The following is a 20,262-nucleotide window of genomic DNA, read 5'->3' on the forward strand; positions in this document are numbered from 1 at the left end:
AATGGATTCCCAGGGTTTTTTTCCTGTTATCAGCCTTGCCGCCGTGTTTTGGATCAGTTGTAATCGCGCAAGTTGATATTGTGGTAATCCTATGTAAAGCGAGTTTGCGTAGTCCAGTCGTGAATTAATGAAGACAGTTCTTAATGACATTGGCTGTATGTTTGGGGTTGTTGTCCTGCTGCAGAATAAGTTTGCAGGCAATCACACACCTCCCTGATTGTATGGCATGACGAGTAAGTATCTGCCTGTATTTCTCAACATTGAGGACACCATTGATCCTGACTAAATCCCCAACTTCATTTGCAGAAATGCAAACAAAACTTGCAATGAATCTCCACCATGCTTCACTGTTGTCTGCAGACACTCATTATTGTATCGCTCTCCAGACTTTCACCCAACAACCTGCCCCCTGCTACAGCTATATATTTCAAATTTTGACTCACCAGTCAAGTGCACCTGCTACCATTTTTCTGCACCCCAATTCCTATGTTTTCATGGATAGTTGAGTTCAGCCTTGTTTCCACTTCAAAGGTATGGCTTTTTGGGCACAATTTTTCCATGAAGACCACTCCAGACGGTAGATGTATGCACTTGGGTCCCTCTGGTTCCTGCCATTTCTGTGCTGATGGCACTGCTGGGTATCTTCCAATATTGAAGGGCAGGGCTGGACTGGGACAGAAATTTGGCCCTGGACTTCATCCAGACTGGCCCACTTACATTTTGAGTGTCCCATCAGCACTCCCTTACATCAGAGTGTCCCATCAGCATCCCCTTATATCAGAGTGTCTCATTAGCAGCCCCCTTACATCAGAGTGTCCCATCATCAGCCCCCTTACATCAGAGTGGCCCACTGAGCCATCGGCTCACCGGGAAACTCCCTGTAGTCCCGATGGCCAGTACATGCCTGTTGAAGGGAAGTAAGCATAATGGGATTTATTTACTGAAGTCAAATCCACTCTGTACTACAAGTGCACTGCAAGTGCACTCGGAAGTGCAATCACTGTAGATCTGAGAGGGACATGCAAGGAAAATAAAAAATAGAATTTTTATTTGTACATGATTGGATGTTAAAATCAGCAGAGCTTCCCTTCATTTCAGATCTTTCCCTCAGATCTAAAGTGACTGCACTTCCAAGTGCACTTCCAGTGCAAAGTGGATTTGCCTTTAGTAAATCAACCCCAATGTGTCTTTCATCTGCTGAATACAGGTTTCCTTGGCCGACCACTGCCTCTATGGTCCTCGACGTTGTCCATTTCTTTCTTCTTCAAAAGAGCTTGAATGGCACATCGTGAACCCCCCAGTCTGCTTTGAAATCTTTGTCTGGGAGTGACCGCAGATGCAGTATAACTACCTTGTGTCTTGTTGCTGTGCTCAGTCTTTACATGGTGTATGTGACATGAAACGGTCTTCCACAACCTCACTTTAGTAGCAGCGTTTGGCTGTTCCTCACCCAGTTTTAATCCACCTACACTGCTCTTTCTGTCACTGACTGTGTTTCAACCTACATATGAAACCTGCTTGGTATAACTGATTAATCATACACCTAAATCTGATCCGACCAAATCCCTGATTTTGTGCAAGTGTTTACACCATTTCTTCACACTTGCCTAAACCTTTTGTATAGTACTGTACATATACAAATGCTTTTTCTTTCATTTCTAGTTTAAACAGAATTGGTTATTTTACAAGGTTAAGGGCTCACATACAGTATATTTTAATATATAGGGGGTATGGAATTCTGTAGTCTACATGATAAGTACATATTAGCAAATGTACTTACCCTGAACACACAAAAAAAAAAGAATGCACCCATCACCTTCTGAGAACATTTATGCTGCAATATATATAACAAATATGTATCCTATACTTAGGTGAACTCTTCTGAAGCATAGGTCAATGATCTTTGCTGCATCTCCGACCCATCTTCTACATGTCCAGCAACATACTACATCTTGAAAATCTAAGTATCCGATTTAATGGCTTCTATCCAGTGCCACTCATCTTTTCCCTCCAGCTGTACCATTTTTTTCTGATGCGTTGGTAATGTGTTCCTTTATTGTAATGGGTTCCCATAGAAAATGAATGACACCACAACACACTAACAGGTATAATATGCATTGTCACGTGTTGTGGTCACACTCGCATTAACATGTAGCATAGGTGTGACTGGGCCCTTAGTGTTTGCCAGAAAATATCTGTCAAAATATAAACACAGATAAGGGCTTCCAAGAGTGGACCGATGGGTAATATTGCTCAACATGGAGCTTAAATGTCATGCATATCAGTGCAGTACAGCAAACACGCATAGAGGTCCAGATGGTCTGTTTAGCTTGTGGCAGTTCTGTGTTTACAAGGTGTAACGGCCACAACCCTTTGTAGGGCGGCCTTAACTTATTGGGCTTACCGGTTACCTCCGTTTGGCTTGTTCTTCCATGTTTAGGGGTTCCCAGGGTTGATACCCAACAAATTGGACTCTGACACCAATAAAGTCCTTTTGAAAGGTTTTATTTTGCAGGGGTAACATCCAACAATACAGTCTCATATAGGAACATAGGGCAAGGGTGCAGAACTCAGGCACCTTGAACTGCAGACATAACAAAGTCTCTAGTACCACCTAGAGAGTAGCCACTCGCAGCTGGGCGCTTCAAGGCTGAACAAATCTCTAGCCAGAGATTATGGCAGTCAGCACTTTGATTAAGAACTTGAAAAATCTCTGACCTTGAACAAGTTGTAACTGAAAGTGAACAGGAACCTTTTTCCTCAGTACCTGGAATGTTCTCTGTCTCTTTGATAGTACTGGAAAAAGCGTGGATTCATCAATGTCCTTCCCAACTCAGTAACCAGGCACTTCTCAGGATGCCAGCTTGTTGGCCCTCCTCCGAAGAGTCCTCTACCGGTCACTTCCACGAGCTGTGGTGTCCCTCCAAGCCGAGAGCACACCCGGACACCTTGAATCCTCCCTCAGTTACTTCGCCTCGGACCAGCCGGTTCCGAGACTCGGGAACAGACGGATCCCTACCCCAGACCAGGCGGGTCTATTGGGGGTAACCAACAGAAGCATGTTGCGGGATGTCGAACACCCTGTGACCGGGACCCCTCACGGGGCTACCCCCGTCCATGAAAAAAGAACAAACCACTTGAGCTTCACAAACTCCTACTGAACACGTGACTTCCACATCTTAAGTACCCCTTCCCAGACTCCTCAGCGGAGCCCAGCACACCCACTGATTGGTTCTGAGGAAGCCAATACTCAAAACGTCCAACCAGGCCTGGTTCTGGCTTTTCATGTGCACCTCACTGTACACATGACCAGGCAGAACTTCTAACACAGCCCAGCCAAACTGATGTCAAAGTTAACCTACATAATTAACCCTCAGAACCCCATTACCGCTCTGAGGCAAAAAACGAAATTTACACATGAATGACACTTTGTCCAAAATGTCATCCACTACAAAGGTGTTCAGCAAAGCACTGATAAACCAAGAGTCGGCTGAGAAGAATGGTACCAAGCACATGGCTACATCTTGTTTTAGGCTATTATATATGATGTATGGAGGTCAAGTGGATACAATATCTCCAGATCCTGCTCCTTTTCCGACATGTTTCACCCCCCAACAGGAGTTTAGTCATATGAAGGAGAAGGAGTAGGGTCTGAATGAGAGCTTTGTGATTTGGTTTGTTTTTGAGAATTTATCCAAGCTTTTGGAAGAAATAAAAAAAAAAGGATGTTGTGGCAAATATCAGACTTTCTTCATTTGAATCTAAATTTGCCATGGTAACCATTGTCACTGGGACAGAAAGTGATGCCGAATTTGGAGTTTTACAGTTTCCACCTGAACAGGAAAAAAAGAGGCATTCTTCCAGTAGGCACCCCTGTTCTTGTGACATTTGTCTGAAAGGGGATTTCCTCTCACTTTGGAGAGTTTTTTGCTCACTTCCTGCTGCATCTTTCTGACAGGAAGTGAAGGGGAATCTCCCCAACTGAATGCAGGCTGCAAACAGTAAATTTACAGGGGTTTTTCCATTTCCTATCCAAAGCTAAAAAATGAGGCATTCTTCCAGTAGGCACCCCTGTTCTTGTGACATCTGTCTGAAAGGGGATTTCCTCTCACTTTGGAGAGTTTTTTGCTCACTTCCTGCTGCATCTTTCTGACAGGAAGTGAAGGGGAATCTCCCCAACTGAATGCATGCTGCAAACAGTAAATTTACAGGGGTTTTTCCATTTCCTATCCAAAGCTAAAAAAAAAAAAAAAAAAGTTTTGACTTTAGTTGCACTGTACCATATAGGAAACAGATGAGCATAATAAATAACTCTTTGACAACTTCCATTTATCGAAATTAATGCAGTTTTGGTCTCTCCCCTGCCAAAAGTTTTAATGAGAGTAAAACAAAAATAATATATTTAGATATCGGAGGAAAATCCCAGACCAGCAAGCCCGTTTTATGTCTGTGGAATCTCACAATCAACAATGCTTGTTGCCGAGGTCACACGCAGTCCAAGTTCGTTTGATTAATTTTTTGGATGTAATTTCCACCGGCCCTCTGCTTTTGTTTTCCCATTAGAGAGAAATGCTGATGATGGAGGTTTAACCCGACCACCCATAAGCTTATTGACTTAGTATCAGTTGTACACAAAGGTCCACCTACGGAGATGGAACCTTCACCTACGTCACCAATCACAGGCATTGCATTGTACTCAGTTCTGCTGCAATGGGACATGGTTTATGTGTGCGCTGCAGCTTCCTAACCCTGTTCCAGCTGACCTAATAAAATTATCTTTGATATTTTTTTTGCTATAAAGGCAAATCTGTACAAGGTGTTCTTGGGAGAGTGCCTGGGGAAGCAGGAGAAAAGGCCAAAATGAAATACAAATAAGGCAATGTTTATTTTAGCCATTTAGGTATTACTATTCGTACACTTAAAACCAGGGCCAGTGCAATTTTTTTTGTCTACACAGGTAAAGGTGCAACCCCCACCGTCCTCCCTCCACCCCCAACCCCCACTGTCCTCCCTCCAACCCCCACCGTCCTCTCTCCACTCCCAACCCCCACCGTCCTCCCTCCACCCCCAATCCCCACCGTCCTCCCTCCACCCCCAACCCCCTCCGTCTACAGCCAGGCTGGTACCTTTTTCATATTATGCCGTATTTGTGATAGACCTCACATTGCATTCAAAATGTAAGCTTTACTGAACTGCCACTAAACATGAATGTGTAATGAGGATCGGGGCTATACATTACCTACTTCCCCTTACTGGCTATGGGCAGCTGGTGGGTGCAGCAAAACCAAAACTTCCACTTTTTGAACTTTATAACGAGGGACATTTGTAGGAAGAAGTGACCTGCAGAATGTGGGTGTGGTCTACCTCCAGCGCAATTAGATCCTCCCAGCTGCAGCTTAATAGTGCTAACCCCTGTGCATAAATTATTAAATAAAGGAGAAGTACAGCCAAAGCTCGGCAGATGTCGCGACCATATAGTCAGGATCGGCCCACATGCCTGGACTGGTACCTGGCTCAGCCTCTCAGCAAGTTGCTGAGACCCTGAGCTAGCCATTCCCACCCCCTCCACAGCCCAGTACTCCACTGAGAGGGGGGGGTGGGGTCATTGCAGAGCAGAGAGCGGTTGACTGGCAGTCACCCGCTTTATGCTCATGAAACACTGAGAACTGAGCGATCAGCAGTGTTAGGACGCTTGCTTCTCAGCCTGGATTAATGCTGCATCCACCTAGGCAAGTATGATTTGAAAAAAAAAAATCCCATACTTCTCTTTTGTGTTTCAATATTTTTATTAAGGATTTCCATTGTACAAGAAACTAAATATAAAGCAATATACATAGGTACAGTCATAATACAGTTTAATTACATCCAAAATAACATTAATGGAAGTGAGTATCAATTAGACATATCAATGCATCTAGACATAAAGACCCGTGAGGGCCAAGACCAATGAGTGTCAAGATGAGACATATGACATATGAGATATTCTAGAAAGCCATACTTCTCTTTTAATGAAAGAAGCCGCACTACTATTATACTAAATGAATACAGTGTGCTATAAAATGAAATAAAAAATAGAAAAAATAATATATATGTCACTAACAACATATATTTAGAGCTCAATTTCTTATGTGTCCATACAATGTTTCAGTTCCTATCAAATTGTAAATAGAAATGTAAACCAGTTAAAAAAAGCTATAAACTTTCCTCCACCACATAGATGACACACAACATTAGGGTAATATAGCATTCTATACCACTTTAAATCCTCTTTATACTCTACCAATCTCAATATGCTCCCATATGGAATTTTCAGGAAATCCCCAAAAAATCCATCACTGTGCTACATGTTTATTACTTTAACTCATGCACTAAAATATAAAATTCAAACTCATATATAAAAGTGCCCTTAGACCAGCACTTAGTACATCCAGCAATGCTCAGCACCACTTTCCACCACCGCTTTGTAATTCAGAGCTGGCATGATATAGATGGGAAGGACCTGGAAGTGACTATAGTACGCTGCTACCCTCAACGTGTTTCGCACAAATAGTGCATCTTCGGGAAAACCAGCAGCACCATATTGGAAAGGTGTTTATACTCTAGTGGCCAGAAGTTCCTCCCCTAAAGCATGAGAACTGGGACTATAGCCACCGCCATTAAATGTATTGGATCTAGATCCCAAACATAAAAATATAAAACTGGTAATATCATGATCTCCTTACACTTCCCAGTGGTGGTAAAATATATTGCCCTTAGGTACAGTATGTTGACTCAGGGGGCTGAATACAAATGCATGCCACCCTTTTCAGATATTTATTTGTAAAAAACTATGAAAACCATTTATCACTTTCCTTCCACTTCACTATTATGTGCCACTTTGTGTTGTTCTATCACATAAAATCCCAATAAAATACATTTAGGTTTTGGTTGTAACATGACAAAATGTGGAACATTTCAAGGGGTATGGATACTTTTTCAAGGCACTGTATGAAACCATGTTATAAACATGTACCCTCACACCTAATAATTTTCTATAAAGCAATTCATGTCTGATTCTACATTATAAGACATTAATTGCTTTATAGCTAATAATTAGATGATTAGGTGTGGGGGTACATGGTTATAATATGATTTCACACAAAAAAAAACAGCACAATCACTAAAAGAAAAAAGAGTCAAAAGGTTACGGTTTTGCACACACTGAAAGTATGCAAAGAGCTAACACTTTGTCTGAGCCTACCTTAAAGAAGAACTTACATAGTTACATAGTTACATAGTTAGTCAGGTTGAAAAAAGACACAAGTTCATCCAGTTCAACCACAAAAAAAAAAAAATAATAATAATATCATACAATCCCATATACCCAATTCTATACCCACAGTTTAACCCCCCTGACGGTATTCCCGAGTCTGGCTCGGGGTGGAATTTTTATACCAAAAGCGGTAACCCTGAGCCAGATTCGGGACCGCATCACTGGACCCAGGAGGACGCTTACTTACCTTCTCCCCTGGATCCAGCGATGTCCCCGCGCTGTAGGAGCGAGCCGTGTCTCGCGCGATCTATCACGGAGCTGATCTCCGTGCCCTGCGAGCATTGCAACGCACAGGGATGGAGATCGGCGCCAAATTCAAAAAGTGAAACACTCACTATACATACAGTATAATGTAATCTTACAGATTACATTGCTGTATGTAATAATTTCACATCCCCTTTGTCCCTAGTGGTCTGCCCAGTGTCCTGCATGCAGTTTTATATTATAAAAACTGTTCTTTATGCCTGGAAACTGGAGATTGTCCATAGCAACCAAAACTGTCCCTTTACATCAAAAATGGGTTTAGACCAGCTAGAAAACAGCGAGAATAAATTGGAATCACTCGCAGAATTGAGCGATAGCGATTTGTGGGGAGATCCGTCATCAAATATTGAAAAGTAACGACAGTGACAATTCTGCAACTGAGCAAATTTCAGTGTTTTTGATTTGATTACATTACTGAATCATTTTTATTATTGTTATATTATTATTTGGTACAATTATTTATTATATTATAATTTATGATTTCATTTTTCAAACTTTATCATACCCGGGATGTCTGCTAGACTCTGGTTTGGACAGATTTAAGAGAGTTATTCCTAAGAATTACAGGACTACAATATAAAACGCCAAATTTTCATGCAAAATAAGTGTACCGCTTTTAGCAGCTAAAATCCGAAATAATCATACTGCCAGGGAGGTTAACTTCATTAAAATAGTCAGGGACTGCATAGCCACTAGCAACTGTTAACGATTAACAGTTTAGTGAGACTGTAAGCAGAATGTGTGAGTTGGGGATGTGCAATACAGTCAGTGTCGGATTTAGGATATACTGTATATGGGAATATATGTAAAATGTGATGTACCTATATTATACTAGACAGTGTAACTATTATGCTCCAAGGCATTGAACATTTGTTTGTTTTTAGAAATGAAATATTGTTTAAAATTATTCTCTTCTATCTATGTTTATGCCTAAAAAGTCCATCACTATCAACATTAGCTGTTGTGTTTTCTAGTGATTAAATACCACCAAAAGAAATCTCTATTTGTAGAAAAAAAATTATTTAAAATGAATTTGGATGCAGCATTGCATGACCGCACAATTGTCTATCAAAGTGTGACAGCGCTGAAAATTGACCTGGGCAAGAAGGGGTTGAAAGTGCCCCGTGGGCAAGTGGTTAAATGACATGGGAGTCAGCACCCCCTTGTGGCCATTGATCAAACCACCTTACTCAGCTTTACACCAAAAAGACTTCATCTACCCCTAATCTACACATGTCCAGTGCCAAACACTGATTATTCTCCCGCAGTCCTTTCGCACATAGTTCACTGTGCTTATTTCATCCCGAAGGCCGGGAGGGAAGCCATTGAAGCCTGGAAGGCTCTGTTCTGCAGTGGGCCCTATGATAGGGTCCCTACCGCTAAGAAGGGCAGATCAACAGGGAATACATTCACCCATCTGACAGTACTTCTGTCACTTGCCACTACTACCTCTCTAGAACTAAATTCCTTCTGGTTGCAGATATAACACTTCTTCACTCATTTGACTTACACCATAGTTATATACTTCACTCCTCGTTAGCATTTGGAGAAGCACACACTTGATTCTTTAGTATAGTAACCAGACCAAGTATTGCTGAATAAATAGAACCTGTTTACTGAAGTTGTCATTTGTCCACATGTGTGAATAGGTCTTGTCATTAAAGCGGGAGTCCACCGGGACTCCGCGTTTTTTTTTTTTTAAAAGCCAGCAGCTACAAATACTGCAGCTGCTGACTTTTAAAATAGTGACACTTACCTGTCCAGCGCGCCCGCGATGTCGGCACCCGAAGCCGATCTCTAGGTCGCCTGTCAGGTCCTGCCGCCGCCATCTTGGGTATGGGAATCAGGAAATGGAGCCTTTCGGCTTCATTTCCCGGTTCCCTACTGCGCATGCGCGAATCGCGCTGCGCAATAAGGACGCTCCCCGCTGCCTCTGGGATCTGTGTGTATCCCAGCAGGCAGCGGGGCACTTGCGGGACGGGGCGGGCACTTGCGGAAAGGGGCGTAAGTTACGCCCCTTTCCGCAGAGAGCTATCCCGGAAGTGGGTGCAGTTACCTGGATTATCCAGGTAACTGCACCCCCCTCCCCCCTGAAAGGTGCCGATTGTGGCACCGGAGGGGGGGAGGGTTCCGATGAGCGGAAGGTCCACTTTAGGGTGGATCTCCGCTTTAATATAATGACTACTACAAACTTCATCAAATAATTACACACCATTGTAAAGGGAATATAGACTGAGGCCGCGTACACACGGGCGGATTGTCTGCCCAACTAAGTTCGTCAGACAATCCGACAGACAGTCCGTCCAACTTTTGAATGAACGGACTTGACCACACACGATGAACAGACAGTCCGCTGAAAGCTTGCGCGATGACGTGTACAGCACGTACGACGGGACTAGAAATATGACGTCCAATACACTGCAATGCAACCTTCGGCGTGTAAATACTTTCTGAGCATGCGCCATACTTAGTCCGTCCAACTTGCCTACACACGAGCGGACTGTCCACTGAAACCAAGTTTGGACGGACAAAATTACGGAAATTCCGAAAGACTTAGTCCGCCAGACTGTCCGCTGAAAAAGTCAGCTGAAGCCCACACACGAGCGGATTGTCCGTTGAAACACGTTTCAGCGGACTAAGTTGGACGGACAATCCTCTCGTGTGTACGCGGCCTGAGGCTTTTGCTGTATCACTTCCCATGCAACTGGCTATCCCATTTCCCCTATTCCCATGCTCGGGTCCCAAGGCTCAGGTAGATTCTCCCTGCTAAGTAGTGACTACATCATTGCATGTGTAAGTTTCCAGGCACCGGGGAGAAAATTCCTATCCCCTATATACCCTCCAGCGGGACGTGACGCAACTTCAGGCTGATATACTACCGTCCACAACAATAACTGCCCATTACCATAGCTCCCACCTGTCCCTGATTTCAAGGGACTGTCCCCCATTCGAAACAAAGTCCATCTGTCCCTCTTTCCTCCTCATTTGAACCTCATTTTCATCTGATCTATATAGTTGTATAAAAAAATGCCCTACTTATCTATCAAAAAAGTATTTTTGAGCACTAAACCTTTCATCCATTTTCTAAATTGCTGCGTTTGTGAATTTCAAAAACCAATATAAAGGAATAGTAGTGGTAAAAAAGCACTTGTGTCTTTTACCAATTTTTATTGAATTAACCCATACTAAACCCACATAGACAATACTGGGGGTCCTGCCTACAACTTTGTTGCATTTTAGTGCAATTTACTAAACATAATACCCAGAACTAAGCAGTTTTAACAAGTCCCTAGTCGTGCCTTGGGTTACATGGTTCATGTATATTTACAAAAACAGCCTGCAATCCTCCTTTCCTTCTAAGGACATTTTCTTATCAAAATGGAATTATTATCTCTGGACATTTTCACGTGTGATTTATTGATGTGTGAGTTATTTTTGAGTACACTATAACTGTATGATGGAAAAGATGTCCATGATGATGGAAAGCCTGATAAATGTCTCTGTCTAGTAACACACAGATCTCTCATCAGCTGTGGAAAAGATTCCCAGAGTACTGAACGCATTACATGTTAAACAGGAGGGCTATTTATAATAATTGAACTTTTAAGGAAATTAATAACATTCTATCATAACACTGGATAGCCATATTTTTACATGATGGTATATATATATATATAGAAAGGCCAGTATGGTGGCCTGAAATTATGGGAGGAGCCCGGTGGAGTATATAACCAGCCCGTTCGCCTGTCTTCCTCGTCGGTTCCGGTGCGCGATACCTGATACGTCAGGTATCAAGGGCCGACTATCCAGACCAGACGCAGTGAGCCTGTTCGTCAGTTCCCGCATTTTTCGTTCCCGTCTTGACAACTCGTCTTCTCATTCATCAGCGTCCGTCGGTTTCGCCGTCGGAGTGTCGTCGTACCCATCGAATTTATCGTCACACGTCGGGCTGGCTGTCGCAGGTAGGGCTTCGGCACCCCCTTTTCAATTCATGTATTTCGATGTACCGTCAACATTCCCTGTGCTCACGAGCCGCTCGCTGCTTTCAATCGAATGTTTTCTGTGGCCCTCGTACGCATGTCACTGTTTTCTACTTTCGATGTAGTCGTTATCACCTTTCGACACGTTCGATTACGCCACGTCAGGCGATTCATTCGCAGGTACGGCATTCGAAACCGTTCGACTGCCTGAGCATTTCTATTTAGTATCGGTCGAATCGTTCGACTCACAGCCGTCTTCTTGTTACGACAAGGCAAGCAGTCCGCACATTTCGCTTGGTCTGCTTCAATTCGAATATATCTCTTCATTCATGCAGTTATGTTATGTATTTTATTTCATCTCATTCCAAGTCATTTCAGTCCCAGTCATTTCTTCCGTTTCGAATCATTTCTGTCACTAGTCGCGCTCCGGCGCGAATCCTGTCGCACCTCTGGTGCACCGATTCGCTTTGAAGTGCCCCAGGGTTTGGCCTCATTTCTGTACATGCTCCAGAGACTGAATCACTCGCAGGTTCACGCACGATCCCTGATTCTTGTCTTTGTCATGGCATATCATTTCTGTCACTTATTACGCTCCAATTCGAATCCTGTCGCATTCTTCTATGCACCGATTCGTCTTGGTGTGCCCAGCTGCTACGCCTCATTTCGGTACATGCTCCAGAGACGGATTCTTTGTAAACCTACAGTCCAGTCGTTGAATCCTGTCTCTGTCATGGGATATCATTTCTGTCACTTATTACACTCCAAATTCGAATCCTGTCGCATTCTTTATGCACCGATTCGTTCTGGTGTGCCCAGCTGCTACGCCTCATTTCAGTACATGCTCCAGAGACGGATTCTTTATTGTTACCATCAGTCCAGTCGTTGAATCTTGTCTCTGTCATGGGATATCATTTCTGTCACTTATTACGCTCCAATTCGAATCCTGTCGCATTCTTTTATGCACCGATTTGTTCTGGTGTGCCAGCTGCTACGCCTCATTTCAGTACATGCTCCAGAGTCGGATTCTTTGTTGTAACCATCAGTCCAGTCGTTGAATCTTATCTCTGTCATGGCATATCATTTCAGTCACTTATTACGCTCCGATTCGAATCCTGTTGCATTTATTTACGCACCGATTCGTTCCGGTGCGCCCAGCTGTTACGCCTCATTTCAGTACATGCTCCAAGGACAGGATTCATCTGTTTGGTTCAAGGGCTCGTCCTCTGATTCTTGTCTTTGTCATGGGTTTCATTTCTTTTCACCTATCACGTTCCGGTACGAATAGTCACATCTGTGTACCAAATTCCCCCCCGGCGTGCCCCAGGAATGGCCTCATTTCAGTACATGCTCCAAGGACAGGATTCATCCGTTTGGTTCAAGGGCTCGTCCTCTGATTCTTGTCTTTGTCATGGGTTTTCATTTCATTTCACCTATCACGTTCCGGTACGAATAGTCACATCGGTGTACCAAATTCGTCTCGGCGTGCCCCAGGAATGGCCTCATTTCAGTACATGCTCCAGAATCCGTTTCGTGCTCAGTCGCAAGTTGTGGCATGGCGATCCGGATCTCTGTCATGGCAGGTTCTCTCATCTCACTGTCACATGCCGCTCCCCGGTTTGGGTCCAGTTGATTTTTTCAAGGTTTGGATGCCTACCAGGGGGGCCTTGCTCCTCGGCCTCATTTCATTATAAAGTTGCCTCAAAAGGGAAGAACACAGCTTCATTTAGGCGTGTTTCGTTGTGTTTCTCCACATACAAGCGTAGACTTCGTGCAATCATCGTAAATACACATCCAAGCGTAGACTTCTTGCAAACGTTGCAAGCACGCATCCAGAGATAGACTAATCACAATCATTGTAGACCTCTCGCACTCATTGCAAGCACGCATTCGAGCATAGTCCTCTTGCAGTCGTTGCAAGCACGCATTCGAGCCTAGACCTCTTGCACTCGTTACAAGCACGCATTCGAGCATAGACCTCTTGCACTCATTACAAGCACGCGTTCGAGCATAGACCTCTTGCAGTCGTTGCAAGCACGCATTCGAGCATAAACCTCTTGCAATCATTGCAAGCACGCATTCGAGCATAGACCTCTTTCAATCGTTGCAAGCACGCATTCGAGCCTAGACCTCTAGCGATCATTGCAAGCACGCATTCGAGCGTAGACCTCTTGCAATCATGGCAAGCACGCATTCAAGCATAGGCCTCTTGCAATCATTGCAAGCTGATGTCCAGGCACAACTTATGGCAATCATTGCTGGCAGGCACTTCTGGCTGCTCAATAGGTTGCTTTGGGGAAAGCCTGGATACCTTCCTAAATGTTCGTTGTATTACAGGGTACTTATACTTATAGGCATAGTTGATCCGGGGAAAATCCGATTGCCTCTCGAGGGGTCAGGAAGGAATTTTTTCCCCTACTGTAGCAAATTGGGCTATGCTCTGTTGGGGTTTTTTGCCTTCCTCTGGATCAGCTGCGGGCGTAGAATTGGGGTGTCGGGTGGTGTGATACCTTATTATTTTGATTTGTGGTTGGACCGGGATGGACTTCTGTCTTTTCCGGCCTGGCTACCCATGAAGCCTACTGTAAATCCTTGCAATCGTTGCAGGCACGCGTCCTAGCATAACATCTTGTAATCATGGCAAGCACGCATCCTGGGTAACATCTTGCAACCATCGCAAGCACGCATCCAAACATACATGCAAGCACAACTCCCGCAGTCTTCGCAGTGCACATGCGGTAACACGAATTGCTCACAGTCACCACGTACACGTCTCCTGTGACAAACTCCCGGGCAATTGTCGCAAGCACACGTTCAAACACAACCTTTAGTCATGCCAAGGCTCGCGACTTAGCATAACTTCTTGCAATCATTTGTTGCAAGCACGTTCTCAGTGACACGCTAACTGGCTACACGTCATTTTCAGCAGCTCTTAATTGGCCACTCGTCTCCTGTGGCTTTTCTTACAAGCCACTCACTATTGCCTGTCTGTCCGTCTCTTCCTTGGGACAGTTGAGTTCAACTTCCGTCCGCACCAGGATCATGTTGACACACGCGACTGGCTTCTTCCTGTAGCACGCCCAGGCTATTTCTAGCCAGCGTTCAACATTTCTTATCCTTACAATGCTCGGAGAGCCATCTGTTGTTACGGCCCATACAGCAAGATCCCCACTACGAGGCGTCCAGAGGCATCAGCCCATAGCCATCGGCCAATGCTCGCCCATTACAACTGCCATCTTTACGGACATATAATATCCTCGCATATTCCCCAGTTTAGTCATCCAAAAGACACCTACAGTCCCTTCACGGCATGTCGAGCGTCGCTATGCACATCATCCCTCAGGGGTCGCGCCTTTGTGTCACGCCTATTGGTCTTACTGTCCCTCTCACAGGATCCAGAGCAAGTCCTCAGCCGGGTTCCCGCGGCAATAGCAGTCCTTGCTATGCGGGAGGAATTCCTATCGTCTGGGAATGACGTCTCCCTGTTCATTCCCTCCGTGTCTTCCCTTTCTCCCCAGGTGATGACCGACGCAGCGGCCTCCACGGGCTTGCGGCTGTTTTTTGGCCACCTCTGGCTCGCAGCTCCCTGGCCTCCCCAGTTACTGGCAATTCCTGGCTGCGTTAAGGCGCCCTCTCTGTTGGTTATGTCCTTCCTACGTCGACTGGTCCAGCTCTTGTTGTTGTTTCAGTTCAACATCCATTCTTCCTTTATCCCCGGTAAAGTCAATCAGGCAGCGGACGCCCTCTCCCGCTTTTAACCTTGTCTCGTTTTCGTTCAGGTACCCGGAGCCGGACTAACATCAGCAGCTATCCCGGACTGGTCTCAACTGACCCTGGATTAGCCCCTCACCTCCTAGCGGCTACCCAACTCATTTGATCACTCCCTTTCCCGCAATACCCTCAAAGCCTATCAATCAGCCTGGAGGGCCTTTAACCAACTTCATCACGTATCACAGTACAGAGACGTCCCGTGTCAAGCAAGTCATAGCCTTCATTGCCTACTGCCACTCGCAGTTGGCGTTATCCTTTAATACGATCCGGCTATACCTGACCGGTGTACAACATTTCACGTCCCTCCAGGACCCTACCGTACCCTTCCTATTTTACCACGCCGTTCGGGCTGTTATGCGCGGTATCCAGAAAGCGCCAGCCGATGGCCGGCACCAAAACGACTGCCTGTCACAGGAGACATTTAGAAATATGTCAGATTTCCTGGCCACTTCACCTTTTCGGTCTCCACATTAGTGTCATTTACAAGCAGCCATACACCTGGCCTTCTACGGCTTCTTACGGCCAAGCGAGTTTTACTTGTTGTAGCCTCACAGCACGCATGCTGTGCGAGCACCACCTGGTCCGATACGAAGACCATTTCGTCTTACACTTAGCAGTCTCCAAGACGCAGCAGCTTGGCTCGGGTTCGGACATACACCTCTATAAGTCCAACAACCGCTGGTACCCGGTCGCCATTCTCACGCGCCTGTCGGCCCTTTTTGGCTGATCAACCAGGAGTTAGTCCTCTTCTGCCATTTCTCACTAAACCTCTGAACGCTGCCCGGTGGAACGTGTCAGGATACTCCCGGGTATCCTTCACCTCTGTCCTACTCACATTATCAAGAAGTTGGGCAGATGGAGGTCCACCTGTTTCGCCCGCTACATACCCAATCCGCAAGCGGAGATGACCCAGGCCTTTGTCGAGCTCACCCAGTAACAAACTTGGATCAATAAAATGCAACCCCTACCTGAATGTTTTTGCCCCCTTATTTTGGTATACCGTACGTCAGACCAGGGCACACTTTCAGGTCCATTTCAAGTAAGCGAGTTTATGTTAACCTTGTTTGTCATCCTTAACCGTATCGGTCAGAGGGCTCCACACCATAAATAGAAAGGCCAGTATGGTGGCCTGAAATTATGGGAGGAGCCCGGTGGAGTATATAACCAGCCCGTTCGCCTGTCTTCCTCGTCGGTTCCGGTGCGCGATACCCACCCACCCATCCCCTTTTTCAGGGCATTTCTCAAGCATCATACTCCTCATGAGAGTACTCATTTCACTCCATTCATATTCATTTCATTTATCACCCACTTTCTATCTAAGGTATGCCCCCTTATTTTGGTATACCGTACGTCAGACCAGGGCACACTTTCAGGTCCATTTCAAGTAAGCGAGTTTATGTTAACCTTGTTTGTCATCCTTAACCGTATCGGTCAGAGGGCTCCACACCATAAATATATATATATATATATATATATATATACATACATAGACTGCTTTTACACACATGGGAACATCCTAAGACTGGGAACGCCATCCCAGTCTTAGTACGTAGGGCTCAATATTGAGTTGGCCCACCTTTTGCAGCTATAACAGTTTCAACTCTTCTGGAAAGGCTGTCCACAAGGTTTAGGAGTGTGTCTATGGGAATGTTTGACCATGTTTGCAAAGGGTGGGCCAACTCAATATTGATCCCTACGGACTTATGCCCATACACATATTCGCACATTCCAACAACAAAATCCATGGGATTTTTTCAGACGGATGTTGGCTGAAACTTGTCTTGCATACACACGGTCACACAATGTTGTCGGAAATTCAAAATGTCAAGAACACGGTGATGTACAACACGTACGGCAAGCCGAAAAAAATGAAGTTCAGTAGCCAGTGTGGCTCTTCTGCTTGATTTCGAGCATGCGTGGAACTTTGTGCATCGGAATTGTATACACAGGATCAGAATTTCCGACAACGGATTTTGTTGTCGGAAAATTTGTGATCCAGATCTCAGATTTTTGTGTCAGAAATTCCTATGGAAAATGTCCAATGGAGCCTACACACGGTTAGAATTTCCAACAAAAAGCTCCCATCGAACATTTTCCGTAGGAAAATCCGACCGGGCATAAGACTGGGATGCCAATAAAGTTCATGTGCGTGTAAAGGCAGGCCTCCCAATGCCTTTGGCAAAATAATGGGTATATACAATATATATGTATATATATATATATATATATATATATATATATATATATATATTTATATATCATTTATTTTAAGGAATTTAAAGACAGTTTAGCAGTTTATTTGTATATGTATACTAATAATATATATATATATAAATATATATATATATATATATATATATATATATATATATATATATATATATACATGTAGCGCCCCCCCACAGGCTGCTAATGTTTCATACAGCTGAGATAATTATCTACCTGCTCTGCATGATTACTCCTACCGTTTATTGATATCTGGCATATGAAAGGGATCAAAGGTAAAGATGATATTCTGCTCTCCTTATGCTATCTGCAGATACATCCCTATAGAAAAGTATTTCTACTTATAATAACTTGAAGATTTGAATATACTCTGCTCCTAATTTTCCTTCCGCAGCAAATGTTGGCTGTTGATCTCTTGATGTCCACTAACTTTCATATTTTTGGTATGACTTTCTATTATGATGGGCACGTGGCTATTGACATAACACATAATGAAAAGCTTTTTTCATGATGTTTGAGGAGTGCAGATATATATATTTTCTAAAACCTATTTATTATACCTTTTAAATAGATTCCCTACTGCCTTCATTTCTTGTCTGCAGGTGTTTCTGCGCCCACCAGGGCGGACCCACTCATTTCAGACTGTGGCACGCTCTGTTGCTCTGGGTAAGGGCTATGATCACCTTTGGGAGGAACCACATATGTACCATTACCATTACCTTATTATTATGCAGTTTTTGTATGTGTTTTTCATTAAGCCTATTATGATTCATTTCTTATTTATTCTATTTTTACATCTTTGTAGTACTATATATTGTTTCTGTTCCAATAACATCATACTATGCAAACTAAATCTCCTGAAGAAGCGGTGAACATCCGTGAAACATGTCGACCTTGCTAACATAAATGATACAGGGTGAACTGGTATTATCATCTTTCTCAGTTGTACCTTTTATGTTTGAACAGACAGAGCAATATGTTTTAACATCTGAATGCTTATTGAATAAAAATTTACTTGTTTTATCTGCTTGTGTATCTCCAAGTTTATGGTACCATTAAATTCCATTAGCCTCAACAAATTCGGCTACTAATGTTTGATAAATGTCGTTTTTTTGGCCTCCAAGAGAGCAGTTATCATTTGTTAGTGCCCGTTCTAGCTCCTGCTTGTGCAGGCATAGCTACTTCCCCCTGCATCCCACTGAACTCTGGGATATAGTGGGTGGAAGAGCTTTGACCCTGACCTGCATATTCATGCCTCTTTAGCCAATAATGACAGAATGTCTCCTGCACATATGTGTGATAGCCTGGTGCAGGTGTAAAAGATGACACCACATAACTGGGGAATGCTTTGAGCCTTGCGGCCCTCTGGGACTGGGGATATCCTGAATACACTACAAAAGAACAAACAAAGGAGGGCACATTAGCCTAGTGCATTATCCCACAGATTTATTAAAGATCCTGTTGAGGTTCCCCTGCACTCTGGAGTGTGCCAAGTCTAGGACTACTGGTCTATAGATGAGTAGCTTGATGAGCAATTTTAATTCACGTTTGTGAGTATTATTCTTGTTGATCTTAAATAAATAATGTGGGATAATTCACTAGATTGGTGTGCCCTCTTTTGTTTGTTTTTTGAAACCTAGTTTTTTGTAGCCTTTTCAGCCAATCCCTGGTCAGGAGAGTGAATGACCAGCAGGGGGCTGAGATGGGTATAAATAGGCTTGGGCCTGGAACAGCTTTTTCTTGTTCCTGGGGGAGTAAGACCCAACCTAAGAGCTAATGCATCCCTGGGAGATTACCAGCAGCTTCAAATAATTATTTTTGGCACCCCAGCTCCTCCCAATGACCCAACCTCCTGAAAGTATGCAGAAAACTCATCTGAGGATCCAGGAAATAGGCAACAAGTACATAAGTTGACTAGTGCTGCAGATGTTTTTGGAGTATCCCAAGACTTAAAGTGATAATAAAGTCAAATATTTTTCTATAAAAATAACAAACATGTCATACTTACGTCCTATGTGTAGTGATTTTGCACAGAGCAGCCCAGATCCTCCTCTTCCCTGGTCCCTCACTGGGGCTTCTGGCCCTCCCCCCTGCCAAGTGCCCTGACCACAGCAAGCAGCTTGCTATGGTGCACCCGAGCTGAGCTGCTGCTCTGTGTGCCCATTTAGATATGGAGCAGTTCGGCCCGCCCCCTCATTGGATCACTGTCTTTCATTGACAACAGTGGGAGCTAATGGCGAAGTGCTTCCATCTCAGCCACTGAGGAGTGAGTGTCCCGGGCAGCCGAGACACTCCTGCAACATTGCTAGATCAAGATGGGCTCAGGTAAGTATTAGGGGGGCTGCTGCACACAGAATGTTTTTTATCCTAATGCATGGAATGCATTAGGATAAAAAAACCTTCTGACTTTGCAACCACTTTAACCTCCTCCTATCCCAGTTATTTTAGCAAAATAAGCGGAAAAAGACACATACAGCCTGTTCTCTGACTTGAATGACTGTGAACTACCATGTACTTCTCTCCTACGTGCTCCTCCCGATGTGCAGTAGGCGGTGCGTGCATCCCCACACTATCTCATGCATGGACAGACGTACATGTACGTTGGTTTGTGCTGCAGTATATGTGCGGAAGGCAGTCGGCAAGTGGTTAAAGTGCTACTAAACCCACAACAGTTAAATGAGTCTGTATATGCAGTAAAGCATGCTTGTTATA

This window comes from Lithobates pipiens, unplaced genomic scaffold (assembly GCF_037356315.1).
Source record: "Lithobates pipiens isolate NorthernLeopardFrog02 unplaced genomic scaffold, aLitPip1_a1.2 Scaffold_23, whole genome shotgun sequence".
Classification (NCBI taxonomy): domain Eukaryota; kingdom Metazoa; phylum Chordata; class Amphibia; order Anura; family Ranidae; genus Lithobates; species Lithobates pipiens.